The sequence below is a fragment of the Polyodon spathula genome, chromosome 18 (assembly GCF_017654505.1).
Source record: "Polyodon spathula isolate WHYD16114869_AA chromosome 18, ASM1765450v1, whole genome shotgun sequence".
NCBI lineage: Eukaryota > Metazoa > Chordata > Actinopteri > Acipenseriformes > Polyodontidae > Polyodon > Polyodon spathula.
Genome location: NC_054551.1, coordinates 1,509,926 through 1,537,017, shown reverse-complemented (window position 1 = coordinate 1,537,017; position 27,092 = coordinate 1,509,926).

Sequence of the window (27,092 nt, the reverse complement as noted above, 5' to 3'; positions counted from 1 at the left end):
TTGAAACAAATGTTTCCACAAAAAGATTTATGATGCGTAACTCCAAATCTATGCAACATTTACATTGCTAGTTTGGACGAGTAGCATTGTGATATCAGGCTAGTGTTCCACACACTGGGATACAACAGGAAACTACACCGGCCAATAGGATTTCAGGGTAACACTTTACATGCAGTGTCTCTAATTACTGTGCATTTCCATAGTAGTTACTTAGTAAATACAAGTGCACTTACACATAATTGCAATGTTATTATACATAGTAACAAAGTACTTGCAATATGTAAATATTTTGGCACACTATAACATTAACCCTAACCCTATCTCTATCTCTAAAACTAAACTTAAAAACGAACCTTATCCCTAACAGTTTTCGGATACTTACATATATGTGTACTCACATATGTTGGGCAAAAAGATTTACACTTTAAGTACATTGTAGCTATGCATAATAACACTGTAATTATGTGTAAGTACACATGTATTCACTAAGAAACTACTAAGTAAATACAACATAATTAGAGACACAATGTAAAGTGTGATCGATTTCCATACTGTTATCAGCAAGCGTGCTCCACTTACTATGTGGGCCATACTTTTTTGGGGACAGTGCAGTACTTCCACTGTCGCTTGTGCCCACCATGGCTATTAATTGAAAGATATTCTGTGTGATCTTTGTATAAACTGTGATCTGACTTAACGTATCAGCCAAAGAGCTGACTCTGGGACAGATTTATCAAGATTTCATGAAAAAACACAACCAGCAAACCTTACACGGAAAACCAGTATGAATAGAAACAGCCATTTAAAAAACAAGAACCAATGTCTTGCTTGTCTAGTCTACAAAAAAGAAAAGCAGCTCTTGGAAAAACAAATCTCAGAAATAAACGACTGTTCAGAACCCCCCCCCCCCCCGAGTCAAAGAAAGCCCCGCATCAAAAGGGAATGGTTACGTTTCAGTGTTATATTGATTGCCCTGGTGTGTAATACTCAGTCCAGAGAATGCCATAATCTAATATGCCTACAGATGCTTCCGTTTTACTTAGCTATGTTGCTGTTAGAGCTGCCCACCGGCCTCAACACCAGATTTATAAGCATGCCCAGTCGGCATGTCGTTTAGTCGTAGCCTCGTCACATTTTCCCTGGTTCCATAAAGTCAGGGCTGTGCATCACTTTCTTAGAGCCATTGAAGTGTGTGTTTTATAGGGGGCACTAGACCTGACATGCAGACCCAAAAGGGTATTTTAATTTATTGAAGAAACCTGCAGGAAAACTGTTACCTCGCTTCCAATGTTTACCTTGACCCCAAGTCACTAACATTACTGAGCTTTTCCACAGTTTGCGTTCAAAATCTGAATTGAGAAAACAAAGTATCTGACTGGATTTCTTTTCCGCTGGATTCCATGAAAGGGAATTAGATATGTGATCATGAAATATTTATCAATATACCTGCAAACCAATCATTTATTCTTGAAATGCTAAATTAAGGAGAAGGCTGCACCTTGATTAGCATAGTTATTAAATCCTCTAGGACTGTATTCTGAATAGAGGGGATCACTGAAGCCACACTGGATATTATCAGGCATTGCAGGTTTTAGGATTTAGAGTTTTTAAATTTCATGGAGAATATCTAATTACATGAATTAGTTGTATGTTAGAGTCTAGTTTATTCTCTAAGCAAATGTCATGAAAAAAAAAAAAAAATTCAACCAATATATGAAAAGGTATACCTACCAGCTTCATGCAGGTTAAATCTGAACTACTTCAAAATGTACTGCTTGAACTAGAGAAGGAAGTAACCCTTCCTCTTCATTCCTCCTCCTCCCCCAAAACTCAACGTACCATAACAAACAAATCACCATCTATTTTGAAAATTAATTTGCTTATTTCTGTGTCGAGAGGAAGAAGATTTTTTTTTTTTAATTGTTCTTACCTATTTTTTTTTTTTTTTTTTTATTTAAATGTTTTATTTAATTTGGAGGAACGTTGCTCTGGAGCAAGTGTTTTTTGTGGTTTCCTTTACAGTACAATAGTCTCTGCGTATAGGAACACTAAGAGAACACTTAAGAGAACACTTCGCCTAAGGGAACACTCTTGTGGTGAAACTGATTTTTCCCATTATAAATGCTCCAGCTAAAGGAACAGGAACTTCGCTCAAAAGAAAATTTACTTGGCACAGACAGGGATTCATTCAAAATGGATAGCACTGTTTTGTAAAAAAAAAAAACTTGTCATCGCGAGAGTGTCCTGAGGGACATTGATTGGTTTGTTAAATCTTTTCAGAACCGCAGTCATATCATGGAATTAATTTGTATTCTGATTTCCACAACTGCATGCAACTAATCGCTACAAAATGGCATGTAAAGAAATGGCAAAGTGCACCACAAAGTTGGAAATTGTTCAAGCTCTTAAGAATACCTGAATCAGACACAAGTCACCGAACAATTTGGTGTTACCAGTTCTGGTGATTTGCTTCACCATTCTGCATGTCTTGTACACTGCTGCTGCATTTTGTAACGTGTGTAGGGGTGCTGTGTTAATTTAGTTTGACAGTAAGTTTATTCACATTAAGTTAACCCTAATTAACGGCCATTATTTTTGCCTCTGCCATTGTGATAGCCCGAAACACACCCGCCAGCTAATCTCATAGTACATAGCGATTGAAGCTTTTTCACCATGTTGTTTTTGCTTTAGTTTTATTAATGTTAGTTTGTCTGTTACTTTATTATAACAGCTTATAAACATACAGGTGCCTATTGTTTTGCTTTTACTTATTCAATTAATTTCATATGTTGATGCATGCGCATCATGACAAGTAATACAAACGGATTCATTTGCTGTTGCATATTGTGGCTAACTCTGTCTTAGAGAACACGTGGGCTGTAAGAAGCCTTTGCTTGTTCCTGAGGTGTGTTCGCTTAGCCTACTGTACATGCAAAGCAAGCTCTTGGTTAGGAAAGTATCCTGGGGACATGTTTTAATTCCTATTAATGTTAGAACACGTCCCCAGGATCCTGAAATCCAGATGCCTGGGCTGCACTCAGAAATTCTGTATTTTTAAAAAATCCTGAATTTAATATGAATTTAAGTTAATTATATCTTCATTATATCTCAATCCTGTATTGATGTATTGAAGGTATGAGAAACAAAAGCATGATTTTTATTTATTCTGGAACCATAGCCTTTTTTACTCGTTTCCCTCTTTTACACAACTGGCATTAAATGCAAATAAACCCAGAAATGCCCCGTATAAAGAGAGACCTAGAGGGCTGTTTCTTGAGACTCGGAGCTGTCATGCTGCTTGAAAAAAAAAAAGCCTTATGTATCTAATAACTTGACCTGAAGAGAACATAATTAAGACGGTTTTAAATTAAAAATACATTTTGCACACCACAACCTAGCTACATTTCCCAGTCTGCTTTAGAAATGAGCAAGTTTTATGGTAATCGCCTGCCCTAGTCTGCGTGAAGCGTTATTCTGTTTAATCCCTTTGATGCTCAAAATGTATATTTATTTTACCATTGCATTGCATGAATCCTTTAATTAGTTTGATAATCATGAACACCCTATAGTAAGTAAAGAAAAAAATAACCATTTATTGAAAAATACATATATATATATATATATATATATATATATATATATATATATATATATAATATATATATATAATTTCTTTCCCAAAGCACCCTCAGCGAGGGTCATTGGATGCTGGGAAAAAAAAGGTGGAACACATGGAAATAACAAAGATCCTTTGTACAGAACTCTTGTGTGACTGAATCAGTAGGTAATAATCTTTAGCGTGATTCATGTGCAAATGGAAAAAAAAGATCTTACCTCTATGTTATGAATCCTATTGTACTTTCCATCTGCGTGCAAGGCAAAAATAAAATGAGAACCACTGACAAGTGCTCTTGCCAGTTTTATAACACAGCAAATAAGTGGCAATTAACCTCACTGTGCACACTGTACGTTTATAGCTGATTTGGGAGCCACTGCTGTTATTAATGAGGTAATTCTGATCCATTCCTGTAGACCTCAGAACACATGTAACCTGTTCTGGTTATTCACCGCAAACTCACTAATTTAAACTGATTTATGGTTTTGCGAGGAAAGAACTGGTGTAACGCAATAACACAGCATTAACACTGATGCCTGCTTCGCTTTGGTGCAGCTTTCTAGTCCAAGAGACCTAGTCTGTTTTAATAACCTAACAGGAGGAAACAGAGCTCAAAATCAATTGTGTACTGGAAGCAGACTGTAATGAAGGCAGCCAATGTGAGGTGCTTATTACAGGTGTCTTCCACCCTGCTGCTGGAGTCTGCAGCAGACTCCAGGGGCAGACAGGGCTAAATTGATACCCATTAGGATTCTCTTGCTTGCCTGAGACAATGAAGCCACTGCACCTGTTTCCAGACGACTCCTGCACTCCTTGTATTGAATTTTAAATGTTTCCGGCACAGGCGCGATCAACTCAGCGTCTGTTCTTGTTCTCAGCTCATAGCCGAAAGGCGGTTTAAAAAAGAAAGTCACAATTATACCTATTGTGGTGAGTGAAGTCAATACTCTAGCACTATAGGTGGGAGTGGTAAGGTCACCTCAGACCTGAAGGACCAAAGTAATGACTTCAAAATTATTTTGTCATTGGTAAAGTTGAAAAATAATTTTACAATGCATCTAACAAGGTGGAAAGCTAGACTCAGTAAATAGGAAGTGTATAAATGAAAACCCATACAGTTTGCTGTAATTATTCACTGTTTTTGTGTTGCTACAGTGTGTTTTTTTTCTGCTATGGCAACCTACCTTGTTAAATTCTGCAATGCAGGCAGAAAAGGGAAATGCTGTCTGTTTGACTAGAGCCTGATCCACTGTAAATAAATCAGAGGTGCTGGAGTTCAGAGGTTGGGATTCAACGTGCAAACCTGTTCATTCCACTGATGCAACCAGAGATGGCAAAAAAGACAACATGGAAATGTTTTAATTTGTTGGTTGCGCTTAACAGATGGTGCTTAGCAAAAAACACCCCCCATCTCTCAACAGTATTTATATTTCAGCGTGTCGACCCTGAGGTTTGGCAGACACGCTACTCAGAATGCAAAGCCATTTGTTCGCCCACATTTATGATTTTAGCCAAGCCATTCAAATGTAACATATTCTAATTGGACCATCTGAATTTCATTCTAACTGAGTCCTTGGAGTCCTGTGTATTAGCTCATCGTGTGAGGTTTACAGTGGAAACATGTATCTTTATTTAAATGCATAACATCCATATTTAGAAACAAATCACGACTGTTGGAGCTCACTTGAATGTACTAAGTTGCTAGCTTATTGTATATCCTTTTTCTTTTGTTCTTTTTTTTAGATTGCAAGGACCGGTTTTCTCCACTATTGTTTACAATATTTTACTGTTTTTTTTAGTTAGCTAGCATGAATAAATAACACAAAGTGTGTTTTAGCATTTGAATTCCGACCTTTTTTTATGGTGGCCTTAAGGAAAAGGACAGTTTTCAGAGCTGCTCTTAGTCAAGTCCTGGTTGTTCTTATTTTGATAAACAGGGTATGCTGTAGATGTAATTGCTTTGTTGGGTGATTGTTGTACGGTGTACTACACTTAAGAGCACACAGAACTGTAAGAAGCTGCCTCAGAGGCGTCTCCTAATAAATGTTATAACAATGGAAAAATATTTTTTAGAAGCACTCATCAAAAAGGCTCTTGTTTTTTATATGGACCTCCTGATGCCAGAAGATCGATGTTAACTACAGGCCACACAGATTGATTAGCAGTGTTATGCACAGCAATGCATTGGGTGATCCTTCTTTCCCTCCTCATTGTTCTAATTAGTGCATGCTATTCTTAGTCACAGTGGTAGTATTCTCTGCTTTAGAGAGTGTACATCTTTATAGTTAGAGTTTCTGTACTGGCTATAGCAGCCTTGAGTACTGTAATATTACAAGAGAATGTTAGTTTTCATAACAAACAGTAATTACAATGTTATTATGCATGGTAACAATGTACTGAATGTGTAAATCTTTTTGCATGATATAACCCCAACACTTTTCTGATACAATTGTGTACTTATATCTCGTGTAAAAATATGCAATAAATACATTGTAACTATGCATTATAACGTTGTAATTATTAAGTATTTACCAAGTAGCTACTATGCAAATACACGGTAATTAGAGGCACTCAATGTAAAGTGCTACTACTTAATTTGAGACGTGCTGTTCAATAGACATAAGCAGGGCTACTTGGCAAAAGCTGATGTTAACTCGTTCAAAGGCTTTTCTTTTGCAAACAATTGGGTTCTGGACTACAGTCTTTTTTGAAGCTACTCTTTGGACCCCATTGCTTTTCATCCAGAAACAAGAATGTTTTCAGCACTTCCAAAGCTCCGTAAAAATTTAGTTTTAGCTATAAACAGAGATGATAAAACTGCATTAAAACTGTATTTGTTATAAAGCAAAGTTTACAGCAGGAGGCAGTGTTTAACCTTTAAAATAGGAGAACTGGGGTAGGTTATGTAACTGTTATATTTGTTAATTAATGTGGGGAGAGTTTAAAAGACATTTTGTATACATTTGTATCAATACTTCATACCCTGTTTCTGTCCTGCATCCAGGGAATCTGATTCTAATCTATTCATAATCAGAGTCTTAATCAGACGAGAACCCAACTCCAAATGTGACTGAATTCATTTCAATCTCCAACTTGATTAATATTGCAGCCATTTTTTTTATTTATTTATTTTTTTTTTTATTGACAGTATACAACTCAAGTTAATGATATGTATGATCTGATTATGACTAATAAAAAGCTTTTAAATAATATTACAGTATATCTTTATGGGGATGTTGAGAATGGTTTTATGGGCTTTTACTGTACAAAAAAAAGGATTCAGAAAAAATACTGATTTAATTTCATCTCATTCTTTTGGGGAATGTTGCAGTATTTTTAATCATGGCCAAATATGCATGGAATATTTTAACAGCCATAGCAATGGATATAAGGTGATGTTGTTTTCTGACATGTATGTCAGGGATTTTGCTGTATTGCTACATAAAAAGATTTAAAAAAAGGATCACAGGCAGTGTCTAGAGAACAACAGAGGCCTTCATAACATGAGACTCAGCATTTCTAATAGGTCTGTCAGAACAGAGTTCCGTTTGCAAGTATTGAGGAGGCGTGTCCCTGCCAAACAACATAGGCATTAATGAGGAATTACTTTGGTTTATAACTTATATACTGTTTTATTAGGTACAGCTTCCCTGTTCCACAGGCAGATGTGTTGTGTTTAATATGTACTGTTTAATACATACAGTACTGTTTTATTAGGTACAGTTTTCCTGTTCCACAGGTAGATATTTTGCACAAATAAAGGGCACGTCAGGCAGGAAAAACACTTGCTGTTTATTTTTACTCTTCTGTGTTTTTGTTGGCACAGCCGTTGTACAGCTTAAATTAAACATATAAGACATACAATTTTAATTACATTTAGCGAAAATCTAAATTTGTAAAATGGTACTACTTATTACATTGTACGGCCCACAGGAACGTGTTTTGTACAAAGAAGAACTCCCATTCACTGGCAGTTAAGCTTTCTTGTATTGTTTCTATTTAAGGTCTATGTACAGCATTTCAAATTGTGTTTACTTGCGTACTTCATTTTTAAAGTACTGATTTCCATTGTCCTTTGGAGTCTGTTATGTGGAGTTCACCTGTGTATTACTTAGTAGTAAATATTTTTGGATTTAAGGCTGGTTAGAGGCCCTACATAGCCACAACCTAAATAAATTATAAATACAGTAATCCATTACACATCTGCCACGATCAAGCTCTTCAGCCATGTTAGTTTATTATTGAACAGAGAAGATTAGTTCAGAGATTGTAGATCCCATCAAAGTTTTCGTACACTGTGTTGTATATATCTAGAATCTCCTAGCGCGGTACTCTCATATCTAACCCATTGCAGTCCCCCTGCACAGTCAGAGGGGGTCTTTCTGATACATGGAATTCTCTAGAATCTCAGTAGCTTCAAGTACTCTTTTGAAAATAAACCTTATTCTACGCTGCAAATGTGCCATTAGGTGTTTTTATTGATTGAGAATTGGATGATTGGAGGCAATAGGCAACATAAAAGCACACACCATTGATTCACTTGTGTTCAGCACCAACAAGCTTCATGCTCTTCATCTAGAAACAATAATGTTTTCTGTACTTTCTAAAGATATGTAAAATGATTTTCAGCCACCAACAGAGAAGTGAAAATATATTATTTGTCAGACAGCATGGTTTATCGCAGGGCGTGATATTAACTCAAAAAGCATCCTTCAACATTTACTAACCTTTCCATTCTAAAAAAGACCTCTTCAGTATTTTAGAAAAGGGGCGCAGCACCAGAACAAAATGTGTAGATGGGGTCATGGATTTCCACCTAGCAGAACATCAAAAAATGTCTAAAAGCAAGCAGAACCAGTATTAATGATCATTCAAAAAATACCTTCAGCAAGTTCAAAGGAGTCACACACCACCTTTCCTATCTTATTAGACCAGAGCCTATATGTGGCACAGAATGCTTTGCAGAATAATATAATCTTGAAGAAGATTGTGTTGCTCATTCATATTAGTTAACTTTGTTTATGAAGTATAACAATGGGGTTTCTCTAAGTCCTGCTTACTGCATCAGCATGTGCACAAAGCATTGTAAAATTCAAAGTGCCCCAGGTAATATAGCGCAACTTTTAATAATTTTGCATCAGCAGTGAATAATACAAATGCCAACCAACAAAGGTGGGATATCAGTGTGAGCTTCAATTGGACCTCAAGGCCTTCATTAGCAATAAACAAACTCTTCAATGATACATTATGCAAGCCCTGTAAAAGCAACTAGGAGGCCTACGGATAGCACAAATAAGTACCTTTGCAAAGTTGGAGTCAATCTAGAGTTGAATCCCGTAGTCTTCTGATAATTTGTTTAGGCACTGAACACTTGGCAAAAGCTGTGGTTTCAATTATGCCCCCCAGGATTCACAGAAACAAACCCCAAGAGGGGGAATTTTCTATAAGAATTCATAAAGTAACAGTCATTAGGGATACTGTGAAACTGTTGACTGTAGCACTGTTTTCATTCTTCTACTGTAGCCACGGGCCTGCTGCTTTATTGGTTCGTTAGTGATGATGTCTGATAATTAAATGCAAAAAACAAGTCTTCCTCCAGAACAATTAAGAAAACTTTTTAAATCCGTGCATGGGTGTTCAAAAGCGTATTTATCATTCTCCACACCAGAAGCAGCAGTTCAGCACTGTCTTCCACTGGTGTCTATGTCTGCCCACTCTCTTGATTACTTTGGAGTGAGCCACTTACCATTATTGTGCATTGTACACGATAGTGCAAAAGTCGGTTTGGTTTAGTTCTTTTTTAAAAGCATGTAGATACGGTCTTCGTTAGGCTGTTAAAATGTGTTCCATTTGAAATACTTAGATTGTCTTAAGCAAAGTTAATCTGACATCACATGAGTGTGAAACAGATTTTGTGAAACTGGTAGAGTACAGGACATGAATTCTAACATCTCCTGCACTGTATATGTACTGCCTCCTATAGTGCACAAACTATTCCCCATCCTATTTAAATGCAGCACCACTGCCAGTGAGATTGTATTCTCCCATTGAATGGGAGAGCCATTGATTTTAAGGAGTTTCTCAATACTTAACCTGCTAATTTATCATATACAAGGTAGCTTCTACATTAGCATTGAACAGCAAGAAGAGAAAGAAATCTAATGTATCGCATGTAATCACGCTTAGGTTTTGAGTGGTTTTCAGTCAGAATCAATTGGGGAGACAATGTGACTTTTTCAGCACATCCTAATCTGTAATGTGATGTTTAGCATGAAACACGTTAGCGTGGTTGGTGAGCATATGGCTCCTCAGAAGTGTTAGTGTTGTAGAGACTGACAATTCTCACAAAAACAGGAAGTGTTGTTGGTTTTGACATTCTATAAAACAAGTCAAGGCTGACACCTATGGAATCAAAGCAAACTGTGGTTTTAATGTTACTTGCAGTTTGCTGCAGCTTGTAACCTAAGGTTGTTCGGAACTCTAATATCAGTATGTATTAACTGACACACTGTTTCACACCCCCTTGGGCCAGACTGCCACATTAAAAAGTTAGTTTGCATTTAACTACAGGGGAGTTTATTGAAGCATTGAAACACTATACAACAAGTCTAGGGACTGTCCAAGCAAGTACATTTCTACAGTGACCATAACGGTAACACTTTATATTAAGGTGCTGCTTATTAGAGGTTTATAAATGTTTTATAAATATATAATAGATGCATAATAAATGTGTTACAAAGTGTTAATAAAGCATTGTAAATGTTTTATAACCATGCAATAGCCATAGATGGAATTACAAATGGGACAGTTTTTACACACCTATTGTACTTGGGTGTTTAAACGTAATTCCATCTATGGTTATTGCATAGTTAGAAACCATATATAATGATTTATTAACACTCTATAACACAGTTATTACACATATATTATACATAGATAAAACATTAATAAACAGTGCCTTACTATAAAGTGTTACCACCATAACAATATTCTTATTTCATAAAAAAAAAAAAAGATTCCATATTAATAACGATTTACAAATGTCTCTTGTTCAAATCGAAAATCAAACCGAATAATCACACAAAGCTGCAAAGGGTTCCCTGGCAGAAAGACGATGGATGTAATCTCATTCACCCCTTTTCAAATAACACAGAATAACCCTGTATGAATCCTTAATGCTGGCTCTCAGGCACCTACCCGTCTGCAAGCCTGATAAATATGACAGGGAGATATTAAATGCAAGCTCATGTGTGGGTGGTTTGGGGCCAATATTTAGAAGTCGAGAGTGTAGTTAACCCTTAGAGGCAGATAGATGCAAAGACTGTAGCGTCCAGAAGTAATTAAGTCATTGAAAATTAAAGGTTGTACATTGGGGGAAATGAAAAAACGAAATGCTGCAGTGACGGGGCTAATCAGGCAAATGGATAACAGAACAACACTATTTTTTTTTTTTTTTTTTGAGGAGAAAGTAATATTAATCGCTTGTCGCTTGAGTTTAAATGACTGGGATGCAGTCACTCCTACCCAGAGCAGCATTTAAAGTACATTCAACAATGTGACACTGAGTACAAATATTAAGCAGTTGCTTGAAGAGTTTGAACGTAACTAGCAAGAGGAAAAAAAATCTTTCATTTTAACTTGTTTGCAACAAACGGTCGTGATATTGTCTGGCTGTGATACAAATGACCATGTCCCTTGTTTGAACTCCTTCGTGAACTTCATTTGAATGCAGCAGCATATCCTGCAGCTCCATAGCCAGAGGGCTGTCTCTTAAGAGAATGAAATGTGAAAAACAGGGTGCAAGGTACTGTTTCTGGAACCTCAGGTGGGTATAATAATGCCATCGAACTTTGTTTAATGGATTTCATGATTTTGTTTCTTTTTGCTGGTTGTTCTTTTGTAAGTCTTGCTTTCCACGCTTTCTTTCCTTGTCTCGTCGTGTGAACGCTGCGGGAGCCTCCTTCGGGATGCCAATCCAAGGCTGCAGTTTATATTTAGCTAACAGCAAAAACAGATTTCTCTACTCATTTAAAAGCAGGGTAGCAGCACTGCAAACTGCAGCCCTGTATTTCAGACTTATCATTCAGCCAAGTGTCTGTGTTTGACAATGGCAGTTCACATACTCTGAGTGCTGGAGAAAACAATACATTCTCTCCCTGAACCGTAACTCTGTTAAATACCGCTTTACTTAATATTGTTAATGCAAAACTCTACTGTCATTGATTCTTTGTATTATTGTTGCAAAATAGCGTCCCATACAACAGATGTAAGGGCTTGATCAGCCGAAATGTATCTATAGTAAGAGGCATTGAGCAATTTGACGTTTTGGATCAAGTTTCCTTTTGTTTTGCTGGCAAACCTGCTGTGGACTAGATGGTGCTGTCATGTGTTAACAGAAAGACTCTTTGGATAACCTAGCCTACATTACACATGTCTATAGGAGGAAGCTGGAAGAGAATAGCAGCTGCTGAATTAAAGTCAACAGGAGCAATTGAAAGCGATGTTGTGAATTAATGTTAACTTCAAATAAATTGGAAGACCAATTCAATGTAATTTGCTTTTACAGTAAGCAATTATGTTTGAATATTAAAAACCATTGCTGTAACATTTGATCTTTACTCCATTCAAGAACTATTATTTAACTGACTAGGACTCAGTTTGACATTTGCAGGGCCTGAATGTTCTTTTTTCCCCCTGTAATATCCATGCCACAATATTTTCTCTGTTTAAGACCACATTTTCTTCATTGTGTACTTTTGTAGGTTTTTTATTTGATTTTATTTATTTATTTGGTTGTATTGATTCCGGCAGGTTTCAGTAATTCCTTTTGGTCAAGTAAGCAATGGCCTTGTTTGCTCAGATAAATTGGCCTTGGGCTTAGCTGCTCTAACAGCAGGAGCTACCAAACAGAATCTTTGGAGACCTGTCTAAAGTCAGAGTGCAGAACTCACTTTGGCTGTTCTCACAGAGCTGCTGCCACTACATCAAGCATGGTAGTTCTGGGAATTAGAATCTCTTAAACAGTTTGAAATGGATACAGCATGCCAGTGAAACAAGGCTAAACCCCTCACTGAGGAACGAGCCCCGCTAGGAAACTTGACAAGCCCAAATAATTTGAAATTGCTGTGTCATTAAAGCCTGGACAATATCTATAAACTGTATTTCAAAGTGGATTGGAGGTAAAAATGAACAAATGAAAATTTGGCATTTCAATTACAGCAGTTTTTTATATAAAATGTTTAAGGTAGTCATAACAGTACACCAGGGTGACACTATGACACAGGTTAACCAGGACAGATTAGGGTTCACTTTTGTTGTTGTTGTTGTTGTTTTTATTCACACCACAAGGCATTCTATTACTTTTACTTTGCAGGTTAACAAAACAGGGTGACACTTTACATTAAGAGTCTGTTATTTCTGTGTATTTACATATTAGTTACATAGTAAATACATGTGTATGTACATATAATTACAATGTTATTATGCATAGTTACAATGTACTTAATGTGTAAATCTTTTTGCAACATATAACCCCAAACTTAACCTTTAACCTATCCCTAACTCTAAAACTCTATACAGCTTTTAACATTATAAATTAATTTTATGCTTTCCAATGGCTGAATTGAAAGCTTTATTGATGTAACAACCAGAAATCAGATAAAACCTTGACAATGAATTGTATGAACTATGTAGCATTTCAGTGTAATGATTTTCCTGTAAACATTCATATTGTCATAGCAAATGAACATGAGAGAACACTGATTCACCCCTGCGTCTAACCACCCATTGCTACATCTTAACAGCATTATGCATCCAATTGTATTTAATATAGAGTGTATGTCTTTGCAGTGCTCAGTGGAATCCTGCATATATGAATAAGCACTTAACATTATAAATCAGATATACACTATTATTCTAAACAGCATGCTGGGTAAGTACAGTAACATGTCATTTATTAAGCAGCGGAATACGAACAGAATTAACAGAGACAACTTGAAGACTACTTATTAAATAAAGATGGCAATTTCTACATTTGCTGATTAATTTTTATGAATTTTATAGCAACAAGCAGAGAGTAACAGACAGAGGCTGGGTGTGAAGTTTTTCCCTAATTTTCACTATGAATCATTTGTGAAATTGAATTACTATTGATTTCTGAGCAGAAATTTCCCTTTGGTGAGGGGAATGAAACGCATTGGGCGCTGGCAGACTTTTGTAATTTAATTCCTGGATGAAGCTGAAGCCACAGAGGACTTGTCAAATGTGGTCAATTTACAGATAAAAGGTATTTTTTTTCATAAACTCATTCACGCATTTCAGGGGGGCATGTCAATAACTGAAACATTAGCAGCAGGTTCACTCTCACAGCATCTAAGCTTACAATACACAGAAAGTAAAAAGGATCCCATCTCTGTTCTAAATCAGAATTGCTTTCAGGGTGCTCCCGAGTGGCGCATCAGGTAAAAGTGCTCCGCGTATAGTGCAGGATGCGCCCTATATCCTGCAGATCACATGTCCGAATCCAGGCTATATCACAGCGAACAATGACTGAGGGTTCCTAGGGGGCATTACACAATTGGCCGAGCACCGCCCTGGTAGGGAGGGCTTAGGTCGGACGGTTCACCGCGCACCAGCAACCCCTGTGGCTGATAGGGCGCCTGTGGGTCTGCAGTGGAGCCGCCAGATCTGTGTTGTTCTCCAGCACTATAGGCCTGGTGGCCTCTGAGGATCCACAGTGCAAAAAATGATGGATTGGCAAGAGCACGTTTTGGAGGACGTGTGTTCCAGTTGCCGTTGTCGGCGGGGGGTTGCGAGTGGTTAGCCGAGGATACAGATAATAATTGGGCATACAAAATTGGGGAGAAAAACCGGGGTATAAAATTGGCGATGACTAAATGTATTTAAAAAAAAAATTGCTTTCAGTGTAAAGAAAGAAGGAAGAAATACAATGGAGCTCTCATATTTTGTGATAAATAATATAATACATTGTCACATGGTTTATCTCTGCATTCCAGGTCTTACAGACCCAAAGCAGACTGAATTGCTCCAGATATGGGAATTAAATGCATTTTCTAAAATTGGCTTCAAACAAATAGAGAACTACCTTGAAATATGTAGTGCTTACACACTGTGTATTGGATTTAGGGTTATTTTGCACAAAGGATCACAAAGCAATCCTGACTGGCACATGTCATACACTCAGTGTCTAGTCACAAATGAGTTTGTTTTCAGCTTACAAAAACCCTTTAGGAGATTATTAAAATCCCATCCCTGAAAAAGTAAGTGTGGAACATGGCCATTCCCAAATTGGTTAATTGATTACATGCATGCAGTAAATGAGCGATGGATGCCTCCGTACCTCCTGTAAAATATTGTGTATTAAACTCAATGAATGCGGCTCGTTGGGTCTAATACAGAAGCCAGAAAGGAGGAGGAAGTCTTGACTTGTGTCTGACATGCATGTACAACTTCTGTTTTGTATTTTGGGTTGACAATGGTGTGCTGATATCCTTAATCCCTCCAAGGCCAATGTGAAATAGCGCTGTCACCCACTGTAAGTTTCAATTTATGCTGATGATTTTTCACTCCTGCTGCATACAAATGCTAATTCCACACTGTGCCGACAGTAGATTTGAGATGCGTGACGTGTGATGTGCACCACTAGCAGAGGGTTCAAATCCTGCCATTAGACAATCTATTAAATAATATAACAATGAAATTATGTTATTTAAAACCTAAATAAATCAGTCCCCGTATTCATAAACTCCACAAACTATATCAAAGAGTTTGTTTTCTATTATCTGTCTCACACACTGTAAGCAATGTAAGATACAGTATAGCACAATAATACCATCAATTTTAACATTAGCAAGTTATGACAGAAGATTTAGTGACTGTATTGATAGCCTATACAGCACACAACCAGACATTCTGCAAAACCGTTAGGAAAATAAAAGGAATTTACTTAATAAAGGATGAAAGAAAGAAAGCTTTAACGAGGCTGATCAACCCTATTACCCACAGTGGGCTGACAGGAAGGGCATAGAGAGTGCATTCACACCTGGGAGACTGGAAATGTATACAGTATGATTCAGCCAGGAAATAAAAGAAGGGCTCCCCATTAAATACTTTACTTCAAGTTTTTAAAATTGGAGTTAATTATAAAGTAAACGATCTAGTACTGTAAGTGGGAAGTGGAGAATTAGGTGTAAGTGAAAACAATGTTTGTGATTTTTCTCTTATTGGCAGCTGTCGGGAAGTAATTGGCATACTTAAACAGTTAGCAAAAATCACTCACATTATAAAGAGAGGAATATCCATTTGTGATATGATAGAAAGCGTTACATCAATGCAAATTTAGAAGAAGAAAGTAGATTATAGCCTATCAATCTATTTAAGATAGTACTATTGTCCCCCATCAAATAAAATCTACACACAACCCTAGCTTTGAAAATACAGCCCCCAAAATTAACTGCATGAAGTCTCTGTTACTCATCTTGACTGATGGCTGTGAGGAGATAATGATTCCTGACTGGCGATTCATTCAGAGGTCTCCTCTGTAGATCTGTCTATAATTACCTCAGTAATAAAGTGTTGTTACTGTTCCAATCAACGATAAACTGAGGATGCAGAAATGCGCACAACGCTAAAGCCAGCTGCAAAATCAGCCAACAACGGCTCTAAAGCTTCTGAAATGTAAACTGTTTATTTAAACGCTACACTTCATATGACACCTTCAGCCAAGCTAGTTTCACATGGAGCTGTCTGCCACAGAGAAGCTCTCACCAAGGCAATGAAACTGTAAACATTAGAGAAGCTGTTGATCTCCTTCTCTGAATACATTTAAAGCAGCTGAGGTCTGGGAATGAATGCACCGCAGTAATTGTCAACAATAGGTTTAAATGACAGCGAAATCAATTACTTAGTCATTGCAGTTAAATGGTAATTTGTTTGTTTGTTTGCAAAAAAAAAAAAAAAAAAAACTTGGCATTTAACGGCCGTCTGTATTGTGTTATGAGCCAGTTTTATCTGCCATTGAAAATTTGTCTTTTTGTTGCATCCATCGCTGTGCTGTACATCTGTGTGTACTGATGTTCATTTTGTTGGGTTAAGGGAAATATCAGAATATCAATTAAATAAATGCTGGTTTATTTTTACTCCTTCTTTGGGGACCAGATTTCTTCCGTGCAAGTTTTAAGACGCTGCAGCTTCTAAAGGGGCTGCCATTTTAACTGATTATATTCTTTTCAGCCAAAAAAGCAGCAAGCAAGCCTGATGGGACATCATTTAAGACTCCCTTTGCACAGTTGTTTGAGCTTCATACTGGTAGAAAAGTATGTTCCTCATGTTTTTCATACATATAGAAATGGGCCCCTTTTATATATATATATAGGATATATTTAAGATATATTTTAGTCTACACCATATATTTTCATTAGCCTGTAATCCATAAAAAATAAATATATGGATTACAGAATGAAATATATATTAAATATATCCCATATGTTTTAAATATATAAAAAAAGAGGCTAATTTGTATATATGAAAAGTATAAGGATCATACTTTTGTACCATATATAAAAAATACATGTTTCTTTCATAAGGGCAATTCAGGGTTTAATTAAGTAATTGAGAACTCAGTTGGAATGAAAAACAGCAGACACAGTGGGTCCCTAGGACCAGGACTGGGAAACCCTGATCTAGAGGAAATAAAGTACTTAAAGACAACAAATACACCTGTCAGCTCCACCTCAAGAAGGCATCTTGGAAACTAGAAAAGTGATGCTGATAACTCTGACCTTAACGTGCTGCTACTATGCACAGGGGATGCATCCTTCAGCTGAGCTTGACCAGCGATGCTTAATGGAGTCAAGTGTCAGTAAACCGAGATTGGCATCTAACCACCTGCCTCAAATCCACTGGGGAGGGCTAGGCAATGCAAACGGCGCCAGTCAACCTGTTGTGATTGAAGCACCCAGATTGGTTGGAGAGATTGTATTCATTTTAGGAGATGAGGAAAAAAATGGGCATCAACAGACTCGGGAGGCATGCTGTAGTGAAAAGCATTGTTATGAGATCCATGAAATGAAATGGACGGGGCAACAGTGATCAGACATACTTCTTAGCCCCTTGCCCCTAATTCCCCATGCTACTGTGATGTGCTGTCAGGTGATGTACTGCTGTCAGCGAGGTGGGATGAGGTTAAAAGCTCTGTGTCAGCAAATGCAGACAAGCCCGGCATTTTTGCATCATGGTTAAGACACTCGCTTGAGGTGTGCCGGGTTATCAGTTTGCCAGTTGGCGCCCCGCCTCCTCACTGTTACACCACCATTCCATAATATAGCAAAAATGAAATACAGCAACGGATAGAAATGAAATGAATTACATAAAAGTTGTAACACAGGCAAGAGACCTAGTAAACTTGACTGTATGTAATTCACTATGAGTGATGTAAGAACATCAACAAGCCAAAACAAGTTTGCACATGTGACTTTAATTGCAAAGACACTCGTACTAGTTGAAATGTCATTTCATTTCGTATACACTAATATGATAGTATATTATTTTATGCAGTTTAAGATGCTTTCTGGTGAAAACAGTTCAGTATAAAATAATGAAGAAAAAAACCCAGAAATGAAAGCAGCATTATTAGCAGTTGTTTGTTTCTATATAAAACAGTAATGAGGTGTTTTGTTTGTAGCAGCAGTTTATTATGTAGAGTTAATGACCTGCAATGCAACATTTTGATTGGTTGAGGCTGTGTTCCACATTCCATTTGTATTTTAGTTAGGTTCATAATCTTTCTCATGCAGTATAGCACTCCATTCTTCAAGACGAAATAACAATTTCACTTTTCAGCGCTGATTAATAACTGTACAGAGTATCTGAAACATATCCACACTTCATAATTTAGTTAGTGCTTGAGACCAGTATCATTTTGTCATGTCAATTTTCTTTGTGCTTAACTTATTGCAGCTAACACTGTGCCAGATTGTGTATACTTATGCCAGGGTAATTACACTATAATCAAGAATTAAAGTGATATTCATCTATTGCTGACTGCTTAAATAAAGGTCAAGCAATTTTAGATTTTGTTGTCTAAAGAGAGAATTGTAAACCTTTCCTTCTAGCAGAGGGTTAAAATCAGTGTCTTACCTCTTATTAGTGCTGGAAATATTATCACTTACTGTAGCACCCCCTCTCTCCCTTTGTTCGGTTGAAGATTCTGCTTTCTGGTAACTAGTTACTCTGTGTGTTACAGTTTACACGCACGTGTCAGACCATGGAAGCAACACCAAAGGCACGAGGATGAAACCATCAGTTCAAAGCTTGCCCATATGCTAACCTGATTGGATAACCAATCCTACACAGACCAAGCACACCTTTCACTAAACGTTATACTAGATGTATCAGAACTGTGGTGTATGTCATTTGCTATATCAGCTATCAACGCTGTGCCTCAATCTTTGAGTCTATAGCATTGTCTCTGAAATATCCAAAGCTGGCGTATAAAAATAACACAAAGAAACAAAGGATTCTGGAGCTTGATAATGTTAAAAAGTCAACAAGAAGTGAGCAAATGTCTTTTTTAAGCTCTCCTTGTATTGACTAACAGGTCCATTAAGACAGGTGGAATGGCAATGTTTACAGAAAACCACCCCAGGAAAACATGACACAGACACAGACCATTTTGAATACTTCATAGGAACAACATTCATGTTTGACGGATAATACTGTACAGGATGCCACTCGTGTCCTGGTTAATTCTCAAGAGTATTATAACCTTCCCATTCTTACACGGTACATAACAGGGCAGCATACTTTAGTTGTTGATGTACGCTTCATTTAAACAGTTACTGTTTCTTGAATTACCCATTAAATGAACTGGACTGGCTTGCCTGAGGAACGTTTAATGCACCTTTATATCCCTCTAATGCAGTTTGCAGACACAAGTCAGTTTCCATGTTCTACAAGAAATGTTTATCCCACCAATGTGCACAGCAATTGATTTACCTTTTAACTTCAATTCTGTATTTTAAAAGGCTCTATTTATTATCCTCAGTATTACTGACAACCTCAACGCTAATTTATTCTGAACCCTAAAGGCACAAACTATGGATATGAAGAGTCCCACTGTCCCATTGGAAATGTAGACTGAACTGAATTCATAAAGGTAGGGTTTGTTTTTAAAGAATGTGCATATAAAATAGCGTACTGTACATTAAGTAAAATACAGGACAACATCATCCTGACACTGAAAGCACCCTACAATCCATTTTATTTTATTTATTTTTTTACATGTAAATTGTCTCATTATTTTGTACTACGTAGAAAAGCACTGAATCTTGGTTGGAAAAGTATTAAGGACAGAGTAACACAAATCATTTTCCCTCACACAGAAGGTTTATTCGCCCATCTGTCATTTAAAAAACAAAACTGCACATGTTATGTATACCTCTGTTAACAAGAAACCCACTGAGTTGCATGCGAATCAGAAAGCCAACACGCTTTGTTCAAATGGTTGAGATAAGCACAGAGCTTTAAAAACTGGATTAGTAATGGATTTAACAGCTTGAGCTCGTTCTGCTCAAGTCTGCCTGACAGGACCTCACCTTTGTGACTGCCACAGAGCAAGTACACTAGATAGAGCCGGGCGGCTCCAGCAGAGTTACTGCTACTTCCTGAGAAACCATAACCTGGGGCCTTCTCTGACGCTGTAAAAGAGATCGCTACATACAGTGCCTATGTGTCCCACAGACTAATATGTCAAAGGCAGAGAGGAAGCAAAATGCGAACCATCCTGTTATTTAGTCATAGGAAGAAGAGGTAACACTTTACATTAAGTGACTCTAATTACTGTGTATTTACAGAGACATTACATAGTAAATATATGTGTACTTATACATAATTACAATGTTATTATGGTTAGTTACAATGTACTTAACATGTAAATCTTTTTGCACGATATATGTATGTACACAATTGTAAAAGGGTTATGTTTAGAGTTAGGGTTAGCGTTGGGGTTGGGGTTGGCGTTGGGGGGTTTGGGGTTGGGGTTGGGGTTGGGGTTTGGGTTGGGGTTGGGGTTAGTGTTGGGGTTAGGATTAATGTAAAGTGTTACAGGAAGGTTGTCTGTAAAACGCAACCACTGGGGACTTTTTTTGTATAGTTCGGGGGAAAAATGTCTATGCTGGAGCCACAACCATCTATGTCATGAAATGCTTTTTCAAAATTTCATAAAATAATAATACACCTTCCTTACCTTCATTTTTTAAGCTCTTTTTGAGTCCTTGTGGCATTCTTCTATTCACCAACTGCTTATTTAGAAAGAGGCAAACTTGTCAAGATTTGTTCTTGGTTTTTTTCTATTTATGCATTGAGTGCAGTTTGAACCTTGACAAGGCCCTTCCTATACTTTTCAATACTGTCACCACGGCAATGAAGGTAGGCCTAAAGACAGACCTTTTTTATGTATTTGTTTTTTGACAGTTTTTTTTAGTGGCACTGGTACTGTTATATTCAAAACAGCCATTATTTGCCTCCACAAGGTCACCCTACTTTCTTTTTCAATTATGTGAAGTAATATGAAAGCCAAAAAATGTATGTAACTAAAAACTTAATTAAAAAATTTAATTCATTCAGATTGGGAGAAAATAGCAAGTTCAAGTGAACTAAACAAAAATTATAAACTAGTACTAGTCTTGAAATCAGGAGTAAAGACTGAAGAGTCAGACCACAGCAAACACCTCTTTCAGGTGGCGTGCAACAGAGTCATTACACTGTACAAAACAAAACCGATTGCTGTGTGTTTGCACGGAATCGCTCTCTCAAGAGCCGCCTTTTTCATTGCTTCCAAAGTTTCAAATGTTATTCTGGATTTATTGAAGTTTCTATGGCCATCAGACATGATTAAATGCACCAAGAACAATAATAAAAATATCAAGTTTATTAACTTCACCATGTTTAATTAACTGTGATTTCATTTAGTGTCTTGGAGACGTTTGATATTTAAAGAAAGAACAAGGATTTTTTATGGAGTGAATAATCAATGGCGGTGTTTACATGGACAAATCAAGACAGTTTTCCTCAGGATGTTTTGGCCGTACTTCTCAGGAATTGCATTTCCATGTAGTTATGATTTAGGAAGACAAATCAGGCCGTGTCAGTGCAAATTTTGTACAAGGTACAAGGTAGGAGGTAGGAGAGATTTTATCTTGAAGCTAGCCACAGTGCTTCAGCATAAACATTTCAATCACAAAACTGCAAAGCTGCAGCCAGGCTGCAGCAGCTCGACCTGGATTCTGTGCTGCGAGTGACACACACGCAAGATAAATCATGTTACTTTCATTTTAGATGAAAAACGACTTTTGTTTTTACAGTTTTGTATGTGCATATACCTGTTTAAACACTTGTTTCTTTTGAAGTGTTTATTTCATTATAGTTTTTCATTTTCCATTTAGTGCTTTATATGTGGTAAGTTAGAAAATAAACTCCTTTATGTTTAATTGCTCATTTAAACACAGCGCTTTGGCTGTGCAGATGTTTGATATGATGCGCTTGAATAATACTTTTGAGTTGTATCCGATAGCTTGTCTTTCATTTTAATATTGATGGTGTTTAAAATGTACTGATTGTTGTAGGTATGAGTATAACCGTGGCGGTTCTAGTGTTGAAGTAGTCCATACATGTGCAGTGTGTGTGTGTGTGTGTGTGTTTGTGTGTTGGGGGTGGGGTCTATGTTTTGTATGGCCTTTCTGCTGGCGTGGGGTTAGGTAAGGATGCACAATAATGAGGGTGTGCAGCTATTCGGCCATATTTGAATACCCTGTCATGAGCTATTGCTTTCATACTATTCACTTTAGGTAGAGCTCTGACCTTGTTTTGTTGAAAAAGTTAACCTTCACTTCTATATTTTGGTCTCGTCATGACACTGATGAGCAGGGCCTTTTGAAAATGCAAAGCCTCAGGGGGTGAATGCTTGATCCATACCTACAGTACTAGGACTCCTGGTTAAGCATGCAGTACATCGGTGACACATACAGATAAGATACAGCTGAGAGGAATGTAAACCTCATTTGCTCAAGTGGAGTGTGCTTATGGCATCTACAGTCCAGTTCTAAAGCTGGACTAGTGAATTAGATAAATCAGTTTTATTTATTTACTGAAACCACCAGGCAGCCAAGACCTTTCCTTGTGTTACATTATTGCTCAATACTTCAATTAATTTATTTTACTTAAGTACTTACTGCTCTCTTTTTTTTAATAACTTGAATAAGAAGCCATCTCTATTAAGCGTATAGATAGATAGATAGATAGATAGATAGATTGATAGATAGATAGATAGATAGATAGATAGATAGATAGATAGATAGATAGATAGATAGATAGATAGATAGATAGATAGAATGATTGATCGAAAGAGCTTAAAGACAGCAAATGGCTGGAATGCCGAATCCCAGCTAAATATTCCCAGTACCTAACTTAACTGACTCAGATCAATGCGAGAGGGACAGATCCCAGACAATTCTAAGGTCACAGTAAACAGTGATTCTTCAACCTGTCAGCTTTCAGATTGATTTGTAGCTCAGGCATGCAACTCAGCACTGATCATGAAAATATTTATATAGAGAGTTAGAAACCGGTTAGCTAAATAAACAGCTGTCAGAACTTGTGCAAGTCTGTAGTGCTGTCCATGGTGCTGAATTCACTTGATTTACAGTGCTAGCTGTTCCAGGTGATTTCTTACTTTTTACTACAGTTCACGGCAACAAGATTCCAATTTTGTCAGGTATTGTTATGTAAGGGCTCACCAAATGTCAGCTACCAAGCTTGTATCTTTATTATTAAAAAATAATTTTTATAGAAACTTGCACGAATTAGAAACTTGTTGTCTAAGGAGACTCCACCCATCAATCTCATAAGTTACCAGTTTGACCAGTTAAATAGGTCTCTCTGCCCATAAACCCCTGTTGTTTCTTTGTTTGGTCCTCCTCCTCCCTGCCTCCACTCTGCAGCGTGCCTTGTCTAGGGGTGAGGTGGCCCCAAGTGTCACTTGTCCTGCCTGCTGGCCGAGCCATTCTTAATCACTGTATTGCATTCATCTCAGCTCGGCCAGCATAGGGGTGGTTATCGAGCTCCAATGGATAAGGCCATGAGTCAATTGTTAATTGTGAATGTATTCTGTATCTGTCGGTTATCATGTTCATGTTGGGCATATCTGTTTGCCAATTGTTCATGTGCCATCAGGCATATCTTTCACAAGCAGTAAACTTTTTTTTTACCACTAAGTGGATGTCTTCTTTCTGAATTCTCTTTTCTCTAGTTTGGGTACCTTTTTAAAACAGTTTGGATTGCTTGTTCTGTTGCATTCCCAAATTAGCAATTGCAGTATTGTTATGCCTTAATATTCTTCAGTGCATGTACTGAATGGGGTTTTGTTTTTTTGTTTTTTTGTGTACTGCAATACTTTTTTTCTATGGAACTTGTCATCCTCAAAAGGCAATGGAAGTGGAAATACAACTATGAAGTTACCCTACTGTTCCTTAATTCCTCTCCCTTTTTATAACACAACTGTTTTTCTATTCATAGCTCAGTTTCCAGTTTCTTGTAAACCAAAGGTTATTGATTAGAGGAGCTAATGACATTTTCACTTCCTTGCTTAAAAACACTGGCCAATCAATGACTAGCAGTGCTGTTCCAATTCAGATTAGCTGTACTCAGGACAGATTCTGCTAGTTTCCGCACAGAAAATAAATTAAATATCAAGAAAAGATAAGCACTTAAAGGTCAGTGGATGGATCTTAGTGCTTTGGCTTTTAAAAAGCATGCAATAACTGATCAGATATTTTGTCGGGACAAAACAAGGGGAGGAGCCCTAGCTCCTGCCCCCTGAACCATACTTGGTTGCAATAATACAGGATGATTTGATTAAAGAAAACCACCTACATAAAATTGGAATATTGGTGACCTGTTTTATTGCTTGGACATTCTTTTTGATAATCCTAATCGATTTATAAAGTTCTTACCAGTTTACCCAAATGATTTTGAGGTTACCAGCTTTACTTCATCCACTACTGACTCTCTGTTGTGTGGCACGATGTTGTTTACTATGTATGGCTGCCTTAGGAATATGACAAAGGATAACTATGTATGAAGTCGCTTCCTGTAAGCCTTGCTTAATAGTTCAGCAGTCTGTTGTCCTGCATGCTCGTTTGACAGGCTCCCACTTCATTTAAACAAAATAACAGGCCCTTTGCTTTTCTGGCTGGCTATGTCGGTATGCCGATCACTCAGTTGTGTTCACTAATGTCCAGCTCAACGTGGAAAACAAATAATGGACCGCATGATCCTTGCTATTTGCTAAAGCAATATTAAAGGGTACATAAAGGCTGGTAAATCCATATCAGTGACATAAGTGTGCAGGAGGATGTTGAGAAATGTAGTTCTGAGAGATCCATGCGGGTACATGGGAAGCCATCTTGAGGGAGGGAATGCAATTTAAAAGTTTAAAAAAGTGGTCAAAATGTTACAAATTAAACAATACACCTTACATAAACAGTTGTAGCAACACATGGGAACATGTAACACAGTAAAATAAAAAGGTCCTTATGTACCCTTAAATAAACAGAGGCACGACCCTTCCGATATGATGTGGGCTGAAACACTATCCTTTCTTCTGAGCAAATAGAACCAAACTGAACATGCTGCACTGTATACATAATAAAATAGTTTAAGCTAGTGGATGTATTGCAGTATTTGGTGTTCTATATCCTGGTACTAACTACTGATGTACATTATCTAATTTTATTTCTTCTAAAACTACAAATTGTAGGTCTTTCATGCTGTGTTCATTTTTTGTAAAGTGTTGAACTATTGGTTCATTTACTTTTGTATTTCTTATGTTTCAGACATGAGTCTGTAATTATTTTATATAATGCTGTACCTGCTTCTCCTACTTCTTTGGTGTTGTATTAAGGGTTAATATAACATAGCACCTATAATATTATCTTTAAGAGAATTTCCTGGGAAGGATGCCTGAATAATCTCTGAGTCTAAACAAAAGCGCATCAAATCCAATAACCTCCCGGTAACAACTGGTGTCATAGCATATCCCAGCTATAGTTAAATGGGGCTTGATACAAGCTTACAAACGGGGAGAGTGAGTGAATTAAACTGAACGTATTTGATTTGGGTTAAACATCTCATTAGCTTCCAGTTTGTCACATTAAATGATAAAAAGGTTCTGTGGCTGGAGAGGATTTAGGATGTGGTGTTTAAAAAGTCAAATGAAGCCTGACGCGTACAGTCATTTGCATTCAATATATTTCCCGGGTTACACAATGACAGTATAATTGTTTCAGCAAGGCATCAAACCAAACATTTTATTTGTTTGGTCGACTGAAATTTAATGGTTCACCAGCTACACAAAGGGAACTGTAAATGTTTGAAGACTCTACATTGGAGAGTTGCATTAAATATTTAGCTCTAGCACACTTAACCTGGTACAGTATATATATGTTATGGTGTATTCTGTGGTTTTTTTTTTACCTGGATAAAACAGAACCTAACCTCCCTTATCTTTGATTATCCCCAACATGTACAAGGTCATTCTATGATGCATTGGAACAGTGTGTGTGCTGACTGGTGTGCTGATTCTTCACAAGCACAGTTTGCAATGCCTGTTATAGCAACCATTGACTGCACAGGTGACATCCCAGCTAGATGTGTTAAATGGATTCTGTAGCAACAGTAGCCACAGTCATAAGCAGCTTCACGACTATGTGGCCCTTGTTAACTCCTGGTTACACCAGTGAGCCAGCTTACTGTACCTCTCTTCAACCAAGGCTTAGCAGAATGACCAGTCACCATTTTATACAAATAAATAAGCTTACGAATGCACTGTAACCCAGCGTATTGCCCTGGAGATACCACTGTGGGACATTATATTGGCCAACTAAGCAAAAACAACCTTGCATTATTGTACCACAAACAAGTAATGAAGCTGCTTCAGGAGTCACAAAGGAGCCTGCGTTTTCATGTAAGGGTGACAGGGGACATGGTCTAAGATTACAGAGATAAGGAGTGACACTGTCCTCCAAGCTACACAAAGACACAAACTGAAATGCTGAACTGTACAATGCAATATACAGCATGTGCATACACCAGAAGAAAGAGAAAGCTGAAGAAAAATACCCTGTCCCCCGATAATGTGACTGACTAGCTCGGTGTCTTTATTAATACTGAACGCATACATAGCATTGAACAGAAAGACAGAGGTGTTTGCAAGAGATCTCTCCCGCAGTGTAATTTTAGCAATGTACTCTTCATCCCACATTACTAGATAACTTGCCAGAAATTATATCTGTGATAAATAATTACTGGGAACTGGCATTGTTATCAAAATCTAATTAAAATTGTAAATGAAAAATGAGACTATGGCTCACACAGACAGAGCATGATACCTAATTTGTAACGG